Genomic DNA, 12,499 nt, shown 5'->3' on the forward strand with positions numbered 1-12,499 from the left:
TTAGACACAAATTAAGAATATATATATATATATATATATATATATATATATATATATATATTCATTGATTAGTCCTTTTAGCTTGTTATGACACGTTTAGATACGTATTTATTTAACAGTATTAACATGTTATTTTTATTAATGTGATAGGTTTGAAATATATTTACACACGCTGACATGTGTTCAGACACATATTATATGTTTTCATAAAAGTGTACATCATAAACATGATAAGTTGTAGTATTATGTAATCAATTCAATAAACGTACCATGTTTTGGTTGCAAAGATATGAACCCTTGATATTTTGATTGGACCTAAATTTGACCACACTATTATGATACGGAATATAAACTGCCGGCCCTAATTAGGTTCCTACCTCTTTCAGGACCAAATATATTTTTTCTCTAATTAATGTGATCAGGAGACATATAAATGGCTCTGGGAAAGAAAAAAAGAGGAAACACCACACAAATGGATCGAAGGGGACATCTAATAAAATTGTCCACGCGTCAATAAAAATCTGTGAAACGAACTTTATAAATAGCATATAAAAATATAATTCTCAGAGCACATCAAGAATATTTATCTAAATCTACATCTTTGCCATCTAGGGCATTACGTAATATCATCATATTTCTAGACATCTTAAATTTCAATTTCTATCATGAACGCATTATTGCAGAACGTGTCACCTCGAATTCTACCCACCACAAATCGAAAGTTCAGCTTATTTTTGAATTTTTTATATAGAAAAGTATTAAATAAAAGTTTGAAGTGGAATTGCTTTCTCAAAATAAATTTCAAAATGGACCTTATTTCAAATTAAATTTTAAAATGACCAACTTAACTCATCATCATTGCCCTAGTTAACTCTATATTTCCTAGTAAATAATAAAAAATTAACCTAAATTACTTTTTGTATAACTTATTCAAAATATTTTGACATATGTAATTACTAAATAAAAATGAAAAAGGAGAAAAAACACAAATGTTTTTTTTTCCTATGAAAGGGTGAATTAAGGACTATTGGTAGGCCCACAGCCAACTTTGTTGAATAAGTGAAATGTGTATTTGGAGTTAAATTTGTAATTAAGTTATTCCACATATAAACTATATAATAGTGACATGTATTTTTGTTTTGCACCGAAAATGGACCAAATAAAAATCAATGAATAATTTAATAAGCTGTAGTTTATTTTAATTCATTTTTTATTATATAGTTAATCATATCTCAAATATTTCTTACTTACTTTTTACTTATCGAATTAAAAGCTGGCCTCCCTGGTTATACTTTACTTCGCTTACCATTTTCATCTTCATTGTTGTTGCCTTCAGTAATTCCATCCCTTGTAATTACTGATAAAAGATTTAACCTAAAATTAATGTTAGCTTAATCTATTTAGAAATGCTATGGTAGTCAGAATAAAATTACTTAAATTTGAATTTACCCACTGCCTGCCCTTTTCATGTTTCATGTTCATCATCGCCCTCATTGATTCCATCCCTCGCTTTAATGACTACTGGAACATTAACCTAAGTAAAATATAAACGAAATTTTGTAAACATATACTATTCAATAAACAAAGGAAACTATTTTATGCTGAGGATGCCACTGTTTAGCGTGGAACTCGGGATCTGAATTAGAGTTTTTGGCAGGAGAAAGAGGTTAGCGATGCGAAATTAGGGTTTTTGATTGCATGATAGATCCAAACTCTAATGACTCATATATGTCAATACACATGATAAGGGCAGATGATCCCTATCGATGTTTGTTTTTCCTGGCATAACTAGAGATATCTTAATTGCTACCTAAATGCAGCTTTAGCAAAATGAAAGTTATACACAATACTCAAGATGGCTCTCATTAAAAATGGAAATACCCTGCATTGATGCAAGATGACATTTGGCCAAGAATGAATTTCTTTCCTAGCCCGTCTAAGGACTTTGTGGCTGGTTTCCTCATTTCATAATTACCGTTATTGCCAAAGTTAGACTATGGTTCATATAATTGATTAATAGAAATACCTTCTTTCTCCTCCATCAAACTTGAGTTAGGTCTTTAAAATACCCATTTGTCTACTTTTCAGCAGCATGTAATATAAGTCCCAATCCCATCTATACCCCTCTTGGGTTTGCGAAAATAAGGCATGCCAAAACAATGTTCCATCTTAAAGGAAGTTATGGATCTCTCTCTCTCTCTCTCTCTCTCTCTCTCTCTCTCTCTCTCTCTCTCTCTCTCTGGAACAGACAAAAATCAATTGTGTCTAGTGTCTCACGGGTGGTGGGTGGGCAGCAGGTGGTGATGATAATAAACGATGAGAGGAGTTTTCATTTTTTCACTTTTGTTCAATGAATAGAAAAACTAAAAATTTTTAGCTTATGATTTATGCTCCAAATCTATTTATTGAATATAAATCTATTCTAGAAATAGAAAAATGAAATTGTATTACTAAATGAATTTCCGTTCCAAACATTTTCTAAGGAACGAAAAATAAAGAAATATGGAAATAGAAATTTTGTCATACGTGCCCTAAGCCAAATTATCTTCTAGGTTGTCCTATGTGTAAGTAATTGGGTTCACACTTGAGATTTGAAAATTACTTTCTTTTACTTTACAATCATTTGCATATCATACAAAGGAAAAAGACATGTTTAGAAGTTTCACTTTTAAAGCAGGCTTACGACACTTGATTCGGTGTGGACTTTCCCATGCTTATATTTCACTTGACAATGGGATATTCGATCTTAATTCAAATTGATGTCATGAGGATTTTTCAATGAAGAGTCATCACTATTCTATCCAAGTAAGGCATGAAAGTATATCTCACTTTCTACACAACTAGATAATATAGAACCGGTGACTTGGTTACACAAATTAATCAACTAGTGTAATTTTGATATCTAATCTTCAGGCAGCCTTCTTGCTAATAGTGAATGCTAAAGTTATATTTAAACCAAGTTAAAGGGAATACAACAATCAATATATTGGAAGTGCACAATCAAACAATTGAAATAGAAGTGTACAAACAATGACTTAGCCTTTGTCTTTAAGAGTACAAGACATCGTATCATAAGGTTCTAAGAGCTTACTCAATTTTGAGTGAAGAAAATTTTTATAATTAGAGATTTTTGCACATTTTTAAAGAAAGCTTCTCTAAAACTCTAACTTCTAAACCTTTTCCTAATTTTACATAGAATTAAAACCACGAAAAATCTCAAATTGGTATACATATGATATATTTAACCAAAATCAATTCTTAAACAAATAAACCTAGTTTACCTCAAATTAAATTTTTGACCACTAAAAACCCCAAATTAATATACTTATAACAAATTTGTCTTACATTAATTTCTATTGAATTGGATTAATATCACAAAAACTCACAAATTAATACATCGAAGTCAATAGAATAGAAATGATACAAAAAACACACAAATGTGCCTTTAGACGGATCAGAATGGACACCATTCTCACAGACTTGCCTTAGAGGCGTTCCATCAAACACTTGGCGGGCGTCGCCAAAAGGGAGGTCACGGACTCACTCGAGACACAGATTCGGACTAAAATCAACACGCAATGAACAAACGGCACTCAAGGCCAATGCAAAGATGAATTATATGCATTCAACAAAAGCATGAATGAAGAACGAAAGAGTCCTAGTCTCGGCTGAACCGAGATAAGGCAAAATAAAGCATCAAATATGAAAAAGGGAAATGTCTATAAAGCACTGACACTCTTTGAAAGCTTTCGTGTCGTGTCGGACACTCCGACATGTATTCAACACTCTCAAATATTTTTCGACACTTAGTCAACGGGTTAGAATTCTCCGTATTTTTTAGAAATGATGTGTTCACGTGTCGTGTCTTGTCGCGTGTCGGTATTAGTGCTGCTTAGAAGAACATGAACTCGATCACCAATGATGGCCCTACCTGACTCGATGGTGGCAAATGGGAGACAAGTTTGATTCGTCAGAGCTCCATCGCCTCCGAGTTGGGATCCTCAGGGAATAGGGTCGAATCAAAATGACCTAAAAAGAACTTACCGCGGAAGGTGTTTGCCTGAGAGGGGAGACCACGGGCTCAACCGCGTCGGCCGGGGCTTCGGTTTGGCTCTCACGCACTCTCTCCGTTTGGTTCACTCTTGATCTCCGATCTCTCCCAACTCTCCCTCTCTCAATCTCCTCCCTTGCTCTCGGATTCCCCTCGGTCCCCCCTCTTGTCTCAGCTCCATCCTCATTCTCCCCGGAACGCTCCCCACCCGCCTCTCTCAATCTCTCCCTTAAGTTGTTCGGCCGGCCTCTCCGTTTATAGCGTTCCTCCAAAACCGCTTTGGCTAGTCAACGAGGCTAGCTGCCTTTCCCCTTCCATTCCTAGCTCAAAACTGCCGCGGTCGGTCCCCTCTCCCTACCCTGCGCTGCTTCTGTCGTACGCTGTGCCGCAGGGGCCCCGGGAAGAAAGGAGGATGGAACCGGGCCGGAAGAAAGGAAGAAAAGAAAGGGGCTGGGCCGGACCCAGGCTGGAGGAATAAGGAAGAAGGCCGGCCTGGCCCTGACCGGTTTCGCTCCATTTTTTATAATTATAATAATTTTTCATTATTTTTTTAAAAATATTAAATTACGTTAATACTAATGCAAATGCTCCTAATTTTTAATTGCTATGCAATCTAATTACACTATTTTTGTTTAGGGGTTAAATATATACTCTTAATTTTTCATGTAGTAAATGATTAAATGGAATGGTAAGATTTAGATGTCAACATATATCCAACGAACATAGGCTTCGTAGGTAATTAGGGTACTATGTGATAGATTGGCAAGACATGCGAGGTCACGATAATCCACGAGAAAGTGGATGGATCAGTTAGTAATCCTTTGGCAGTTGGTAATTGGGGTGGCCATGGGGCCATTCCCGGGCCATCACATTAGGTCGTCCGAGTTGGGCCCATGCTTGGCCCAACATGTTTTAAATAAATCAAATTTATTTACAGAGGAAAAATTCGCAAGTTTTAAATTTATTTTTCAACAAATAGTGATGATGAAAACCTTATTTGAATAGACTTGATAAAAAAAAAAAAACACCCATTCAAATTTTAACAGAAAAGAATAACGTATACAAATGCCCTAATAATGATTACATGCAAATTATGCTGTAAAAATGTCAAATAATTTGGTATCATTGGCTTCGTGTCCTTCGCCATATTTCGGATGACGTATTGTCATTGTCGTGCTCTTATCCACGTGGGATACGTTCGACAGATGTCAATTCTTGTAATAACTAATCGTGCTTTGCTAACAAACATTTCTACTTTTTTGGCAGTCTAGCTACATTTATTGTCTTCTGTGGTCTGTTGGTTAGTATTGACTTTGGACTCAAGTGGTACAAATAAAGCATAATTATCCAAAAAAATTTAAATCTAATGTACGATTACTAGTTTAATCATAAAAATTTTAATTATACCAATTTAGTTTAAAATATTTTCACAATTTGTTAATATAATCCTTAACATTTTTTAAAAATTTGCCAATTTAATTATTCTAACAAATTTTGACTAAAAATTACCGATATTATAATCAAATCAGCATTGGTTGTCTTACATGACACAGGTGGCAATGATGTGAATAATTTTTACAATTTTATTATTTATTTTCTTTTCTATTATTTCCTTTTATTTTGCAACTCTGAACCGCACAACTGTCACTAGCCAAAAGGCAAGGGCATAGTGGCCCTTGCCAACCACATGTGATGGTGTTAGGCCCTCACTTGGTAGGTGAGGGTTGCCATCTTCCCCAAGATCCCAGCAAGGATCGCAATGCCCTCATCACGATGAGGTGAGGGTCACAACCCTTTTTGAGATCTAAGCAACGGCCTGACATCCTCACTTATGGCTGGTGAGGGTGTGTAGGCCCTTGCCCATGGCTGGAGAGGGCCATGGTGCCCTCGCCTAGAGGTAAATGAAGGCCGTTGGCCTAGTGTTGCCAAAAAAAAGAGAGAGAGAGAATAGGAAAAAAATTAAAAATTCATAAAATTTTATTTTTAAAAAAATTAAAAAAAAAAAAATTGTCCACATTAGACCCGACCATGTCACATAAGTCAATTAGTGCTAACTAGTTCACTGAGTTAGTCATTTTCAGTCAAAATTAACCGAAAGAATTAAATTGACAAATTGTAAAAAAGTTTAGGAATACATCGGAAAATTGTTAAAATACTCAAAACTGAATTGATACAATGAAAATGGTTATGACTAAATTACTATAGTTGAAAATTTTACGATTAAATTGGCTACCGTATAATAGATTTATAATTTTTTGGACAATTTTTCCGCCAATTTCATTAACGATAGAAGCGACATGAAGATAAAAGATACTATCATTTGAGGAAAAGACCATGACGTTATCAATCCAAAGAACGAATTGAGATACTCATAATAAAACATAATGCACGAAAAACGCATGAAAAGGTATAGTATTTGGTGAAACGTCACCAATTTGTACGCTGAGATTGAGCAGATCACATGGTATTTGGTGAGACGTCGTCATTTATACGGTGACACTGAGCAGATCATACTTCTCACTCTTAGGGGCCTTTTTCTTATATTGGCAAGATTCTTATTAGACTTCTCTTTCTTGATGACGAAGCTTAACGTTCTTTGGAAAACGTTAAAGAATGAGAAAGACGATCCACACGGTGTAAAGTACAACAGGAAAGCATCTGAGTTGCGCATGATAAGAGCATGCAAAACGGACTGCCTAAACGGACCGAACCAGCTGTCTTGGACTAGTTCCCAGGAATGTCGATAAAGAATTATGGCGCGTTTGGTAACGTTTTGTTTCAAAATTGTTCGAGGAACAAAAATAAAAAAAAAAAACTATTTCTGCTCCGAGAAACAATTTTTTAACATAAGAAGGCAATAAAAAATGAACGAAACACATTTGGTAAATTTATGTTGTTTTTTTTTGTTTCTTTTAATTTTTTAATATTTTTATTTTTATTTTCTTTCTTTTTTTTTTTCTTCTTTTGGCCGGTCATCGGCCTTGGCCATGGCCGGCAACCTAGGCCGACGAGGGCCGGCGGCCTCGCCTTGGCCGGGCGAGCTCGGCCTCGCCGGGCCACCGCCCGAGCCGGCGAGCTCAGCTCGTCGGATCCGGGCGAGCCCGAGCTCGCCCAACCAAGGCGAGGCCGAGCCCGCTGGGCCGGTGATGCTCGGCCTCGCTAAGGGCCAATGACACTTTGGCAAGGTCGCCGGCCATGGCCGAGGCCGGCGACCGGCCAAAGAAAAAAGAAAAAGAAAAGAAAAAGAAGAGAAAGAAAAGAGAGAGAGAGAAAATTTGTTCTTAAAAATTGTTCTTAAACAAGAAACACGTTTTTCTTGTTTCTTGTTTGTTCCAAATGTGTTCCCGAGAACAAAAAATAGATTTGGAACAAAAACGTAAACAAACGCGTTGTTCTTTTTTGTTCCCCGGAACAAAAAAACAGAAATTTTGTTCATAAACAGAAATAAAGAATGTTAACAAACAGGGCCCTAATGTCCAGTCGGTCCGGTTGTGATTATGGTTCCTAGTTCCAATGGAGAACTAGACCCGACCGAAAATGTATACTTTTCTTTTATTTCTTGAAAAAAAAAAGAAAAAAAAAATTAGTGGGCTTATTGTTTCCACAGAAATAGGAGCCCATAATTGGATAATAAAATCTTCAAATGGAAGCATAGGATTTATCTCAAGTTTTGAATTTATTCCTAGTTATGCTTTTGGACAATAAGATATTTGGATGGAAATATGGAAAAAGATAGTGACCAGTTCTATTGGACTAGTCTGGTTTTAGGAATTGGGAACCGATCACCCGCAGTGCATGAAATCGGATTCCATATGCCACTTTATGGGGTGTCCCTGTATTAAACCCATCCATATATGAAACTGGGCAATTTTTTTGCAGGATTGCGCAAAAGCAAGCTTGTTAGGTTCGCACTGTTGGTAAAATATGTTTCGAAATTGGGTAGTACAATGAAATCGGATCGAGTAAAACAACTCGGACTTTAAGGCGTGATATCACTTTATTTAAGGATTTATTTGCCCCCACAACGTTGCTAATGGTCACCGGCAAAAATCCTCCATGATACAACAAAGTCTCGGATGAGAATACTAAATAGCAATTCTAGTATTTCTCCAAGGTCTCTCTAAGAAACAATCGAAAAATTGGCTGCAGTTTTTCAGAAAAAAGACTCGAAAAATGGCCACACTTTTTTTTTTCCGAAAAATGACAAGTATATATATAAAACAGTCTTGCAACTCTTCGTGAAAATTGCGAACAAACACGTCTTTAGAAAATTGTTCGGATAAACAAATGCGACTCTTCGGAAGAAGTCGAAAAACGAACAATTGCAATCCTTTGGAAAAATTAAAACCGAATAAGTAATTTTCCACGGGCGCGCAAAGTGCTAAGTGCGCCAAATAATCGCGCACCCGCACGCGGGTATGGTGGGGTCTAGCCCCACCTAATCACTCCTCTAACTACAAAAGGGAAATCCCATATTTTTAAACTGACCCTGCTCCCACATTTTCTATGTGGGACAAAGTAAAAAGCACTCATTTTGTTTTAACAAACAAAATTCCAACACGCACTGTAAGTTTACGTTTAGCTTCTAACTTTCGTTTTACTTTGTTTAAGTTTGGCATGGACATCTTTAATACTTGTACTCCAGACACTTCTGAATCTTGATTTGAATCCAAGATAATTAAATTCTAGATTGCGTAAGCTGGCAATGTAAGTGTTTAGAAATCCTGGAGTCGGTGTGAGACTGCGCGATTTAATTTGAGGCTGTCTAATATTCACTTTTGCTAAAGCTTTAGGATGGCCCCATAGGGTATGGCATTGGAGAGATAATTAGGAGCATTGTGACTTTTTGCTGTTGAGCATACGCGTTATCTATGTCTAGGAAATTTGCAAACTATTGTCGTAGGTTGTTTTGTAACAGCCGGTATATGTGTTTATTAGCTAGTTGTTGTCTAGCTTATTATCTAGCTTTCATCGCAATATGGAAGAAATGCATAATTTCCATGAAATTAGTTGAGAGGTTAAGTACTTATTTGACTCCAACAGATTTCGTATTAAAATCATAGCGTCGCCTGCCCATTATTGATATTAGGAACCACACTTACCATCCCACTTACCTGATATATGTGGTATATTCATGGTGTTTAGTCGAGTCATAAGTTTCGCAAACTTTCTATTACCAGAAAGAAATTCCACACTTAAATACTCGACCAATGAGAATAGTAAGGAGTGAGCCGAAATTCAGATGTGCACCTAGAAGTATAAGATTGCTCCAATTTTGGTGACACAGAAAAGTAAACTTATTGCCTGCATCTAATCCACTCATATTTGCAATTAGCCATTAAACTAATCTGACAGACTTGTTGTCTACCCATTTGATTGTCTTCGGCTACGACATCTTGCAATTCAATATTACGTGCTTGGGTTCATAATTGTTGAGCAATAATACATGTGAATTGTTTTGAAGAATTCCCATATTGGAAATTTGGGTGATGGAAAGTAGTTTATATATCTTAATTAGCCCCTAACTCATGGGTTAAATTTTAAGTGGACATGAGTTGAATTAAATATGTTAATGGTTTCATACTTTAACTCTCTCTTGGTGAATTTCCTAAGTGGAGTATGACGTTTATGTTGCATCTACCCATAATTGATATCAAAGTCGATATTTGATTGGTGTGCCCTTGATTTGGATCGGTATTTAATTGAAGTATCTCAAAGAAGAAATATCATGACCAAAATAATTTTCGAGAGTAAGACATTGCATTCATGGTTGGTTTGGTAAGAGGACATCATGAGTGAAGGTGCACGTTGCAACATAATAATACTGTCTATTGATTTTGATGCATAGTAATGAAGAGGAGACTAAGGGGAAGCATGCATAATATTGAAACTCACATGTGATGGGAGATTATTATGGTGCATGAGTTAGTCGCGTCAAAAAAAGTTTCACGTTGGAAATTTCATTAAAGATTGATTTTATGGGGATTTGACAATACCATCCTGGTTGGCCAATAAATCAATGGCTTAAACTTCAATGACACTTTCTGACATTAACAAAGCTGCCTATACTTCAATTATTGAACAAATTTTTTTTTTTTTTTTGGTAAGAACAAATTGTTTGCATGTGCGTATGCCAAAAAGATACATAAGTCCGCTAGAAGTCCTAAAATTTACTCTAGATATAATTGTATCCTCAAGCACTTCTATGTTTCTACAACTTTATAGCAAATTAACTTTATAGCAAATTAAGTTGTTGCATTGAAAACTTGATGTCTTTTTGATGCCTTCTTGATGCTAACTTAGATTTGCGTTTCGCTGGTGAAGTTATGAAAAGGACCATTAAATGAACATTTGTTGAACGTTATGTGATTTATTGGCCAAATGTGAAGGTTTTTATTGCTCAATCTTCGTGAATTTTCGTTCTTTTAGTGCGCACGCCTATGAAGGGATATTTTCTGACAATATTCGTTCTTCGTTGTAGAAATTTTACTATAAAAAAGTGATAACGACGTGGGATTGGCTCTTTCCTCAAAGCTCATTTTCAAGTGACGTGACAAGATTGAACGGGGGAGATTTTAATCCAGGGAAAGTGAAAGTTCTACGTTATTGGTCGACAAACGAATGTATAATCCATCCGACGCAATGCGACAAATGCCAGAAAGACAGGACAGAGGAGAAGAAAAAAATGGTTTTTGGAAAATTTATGTGAGTAAAGTTCATGAAAAAAATTCGAATGGCATAATGGTAAACCCAAAAATTTCATTGAACGTTCTTCGACCTCACATGTTTTTGGGCCAAATTGGCGAATTCTACTTCACTAATTGAATAATGTACTATTCAAAGTTAAAATTCCATTCCTTTTATCACTTTATTATAAAGTAATATGTAATAAAGTAAGCTGTTCAATAATTTAACATTTTTTACCCAAAAGAAATTAATATTGATGAAGTAGAATGAGAGCAAGAAGTGGCCTTACTCATTTAGGAGTAAAATTACCAAAAAAAAAAAAAAAAAATCTTAAATCTATTATAATTGTGTAAATTCAGTAAAAAAAACATTTCAATTTGATAAATTTAATTTTAAATATTTTGGTGATTTGTCAATTTAGTCATAAATCTTTAAATTATGTCAATTTAGTGTTAAATATTTTGATAATTTACCAATTTAGTCATTTTGGTCGCTGATGTGGCGGTATAGTTAATGTCAGGTGTCTTGTGTAGTACGAACAACGCTGACATAGATAATTTTTTTTAATTTTATCAATTTTTCTAAAGTTTGTATTATTTTTCTTTTCTTTTTTGTTTCCAACTCTAGGCTTGTGAAGTCGTCGGCTCAAGGCTTGAAAAAAAGAAAATAATAAAAAAACAAATAATTCATAAAAAATTGTAAAAATATTAATGTCAACATCAGTTATGCCAAGTAAGATAGTTAACGCTAACTATACTATCATGTCATCAATTTCTGACCAAAATTTAACAAAAGGGCTATGCACGTGGAATGGCCGACACCAACTATATTGCTATGTTAGTAAAAATGACTAAATTAACAAATTATCAAAATGTTCAGAATTAAATTTACAAATTATAAAAAGATTTTAGATTAAATTAGTCAAATTTAAAGATTTAGTACTAAATTGGTATAATACAATAAGTTTAGAATTTTTAGGGTGTTTTGCTCACGGGAAGTGCTTGAATCAAAAGGTAGGCCTTCATTTGTTTGACCTTTAGGTGGAAGACTTGTCTACCAACTCTCACACTTGTGCTCGGCATGAACTCTTTTTGGGCAAACTCGGAAAAGCCTTGAGGATTAGATAACTCGGACAAGAAAATGAGGCCATCGATGCTATGATATCCAACATCAAGGCCAAAATCCCAAGGCTGAGAATTACCGAGTAGTTGCCCACTTGTACTTGACAGCTGAACCTTTTCTGCGAGAATTTTGAAAAGCTCAATTTACGAAGAAAAGAAAAAAAAAAGAGTAAATTCAAATCGTTTGTAGTAAACCTGATTTCGCGTATCTTTGACCCTAGATCCATCCTCGACCATCGTTGCCCTGATTTTATGCACTTTAACATGCGGACTAAGAACACGTCCTAGAATACGAACATTAAAGAGGGGGCTAAGATTGAAACAAGCAAGAGTTAGGTGTTTGTAATGCAAAGATGGAATATTCCTCTTTCCATATGCTGTCCTTCTTTGGGCGAGTTAATATTAGGTTGCTTGTCGCATGCATGAAGACTGTACACAATTTCCAGTGGGAATAATAAATGAACTTGGACCAAAGACGACCTTGAGGTCCACAGGTTCTCAGCATTGGACCACACCGCAGTTACTGAAGGCCGGTCCCCGCAAGAATCTTTGGTACTATGCTGAGAAGACAAAATTGACCCCTTGATTATTGTTGATCTCCGCCCTTCTGCATGACAAATGGGTCTTTCGATTTTTCATT

The sequence above is a fragment of the Eucalyptus grandis genome, chromosome 1 (assembly GCF_016545825.1).
Source record: "Eucalyptus grandis isolate ANBG69807.140 chromosome 1, ASM1654582v1, whole genome shotgun sequence".
In the NCBI taxonomy this organism is placed as follows: Eukaryota; Viridiplantae; Streptophyta; class Magnoliopsida; order Myrtales; family Myrtaceae; genus Eucalyptus; species Eucalyptus grandis.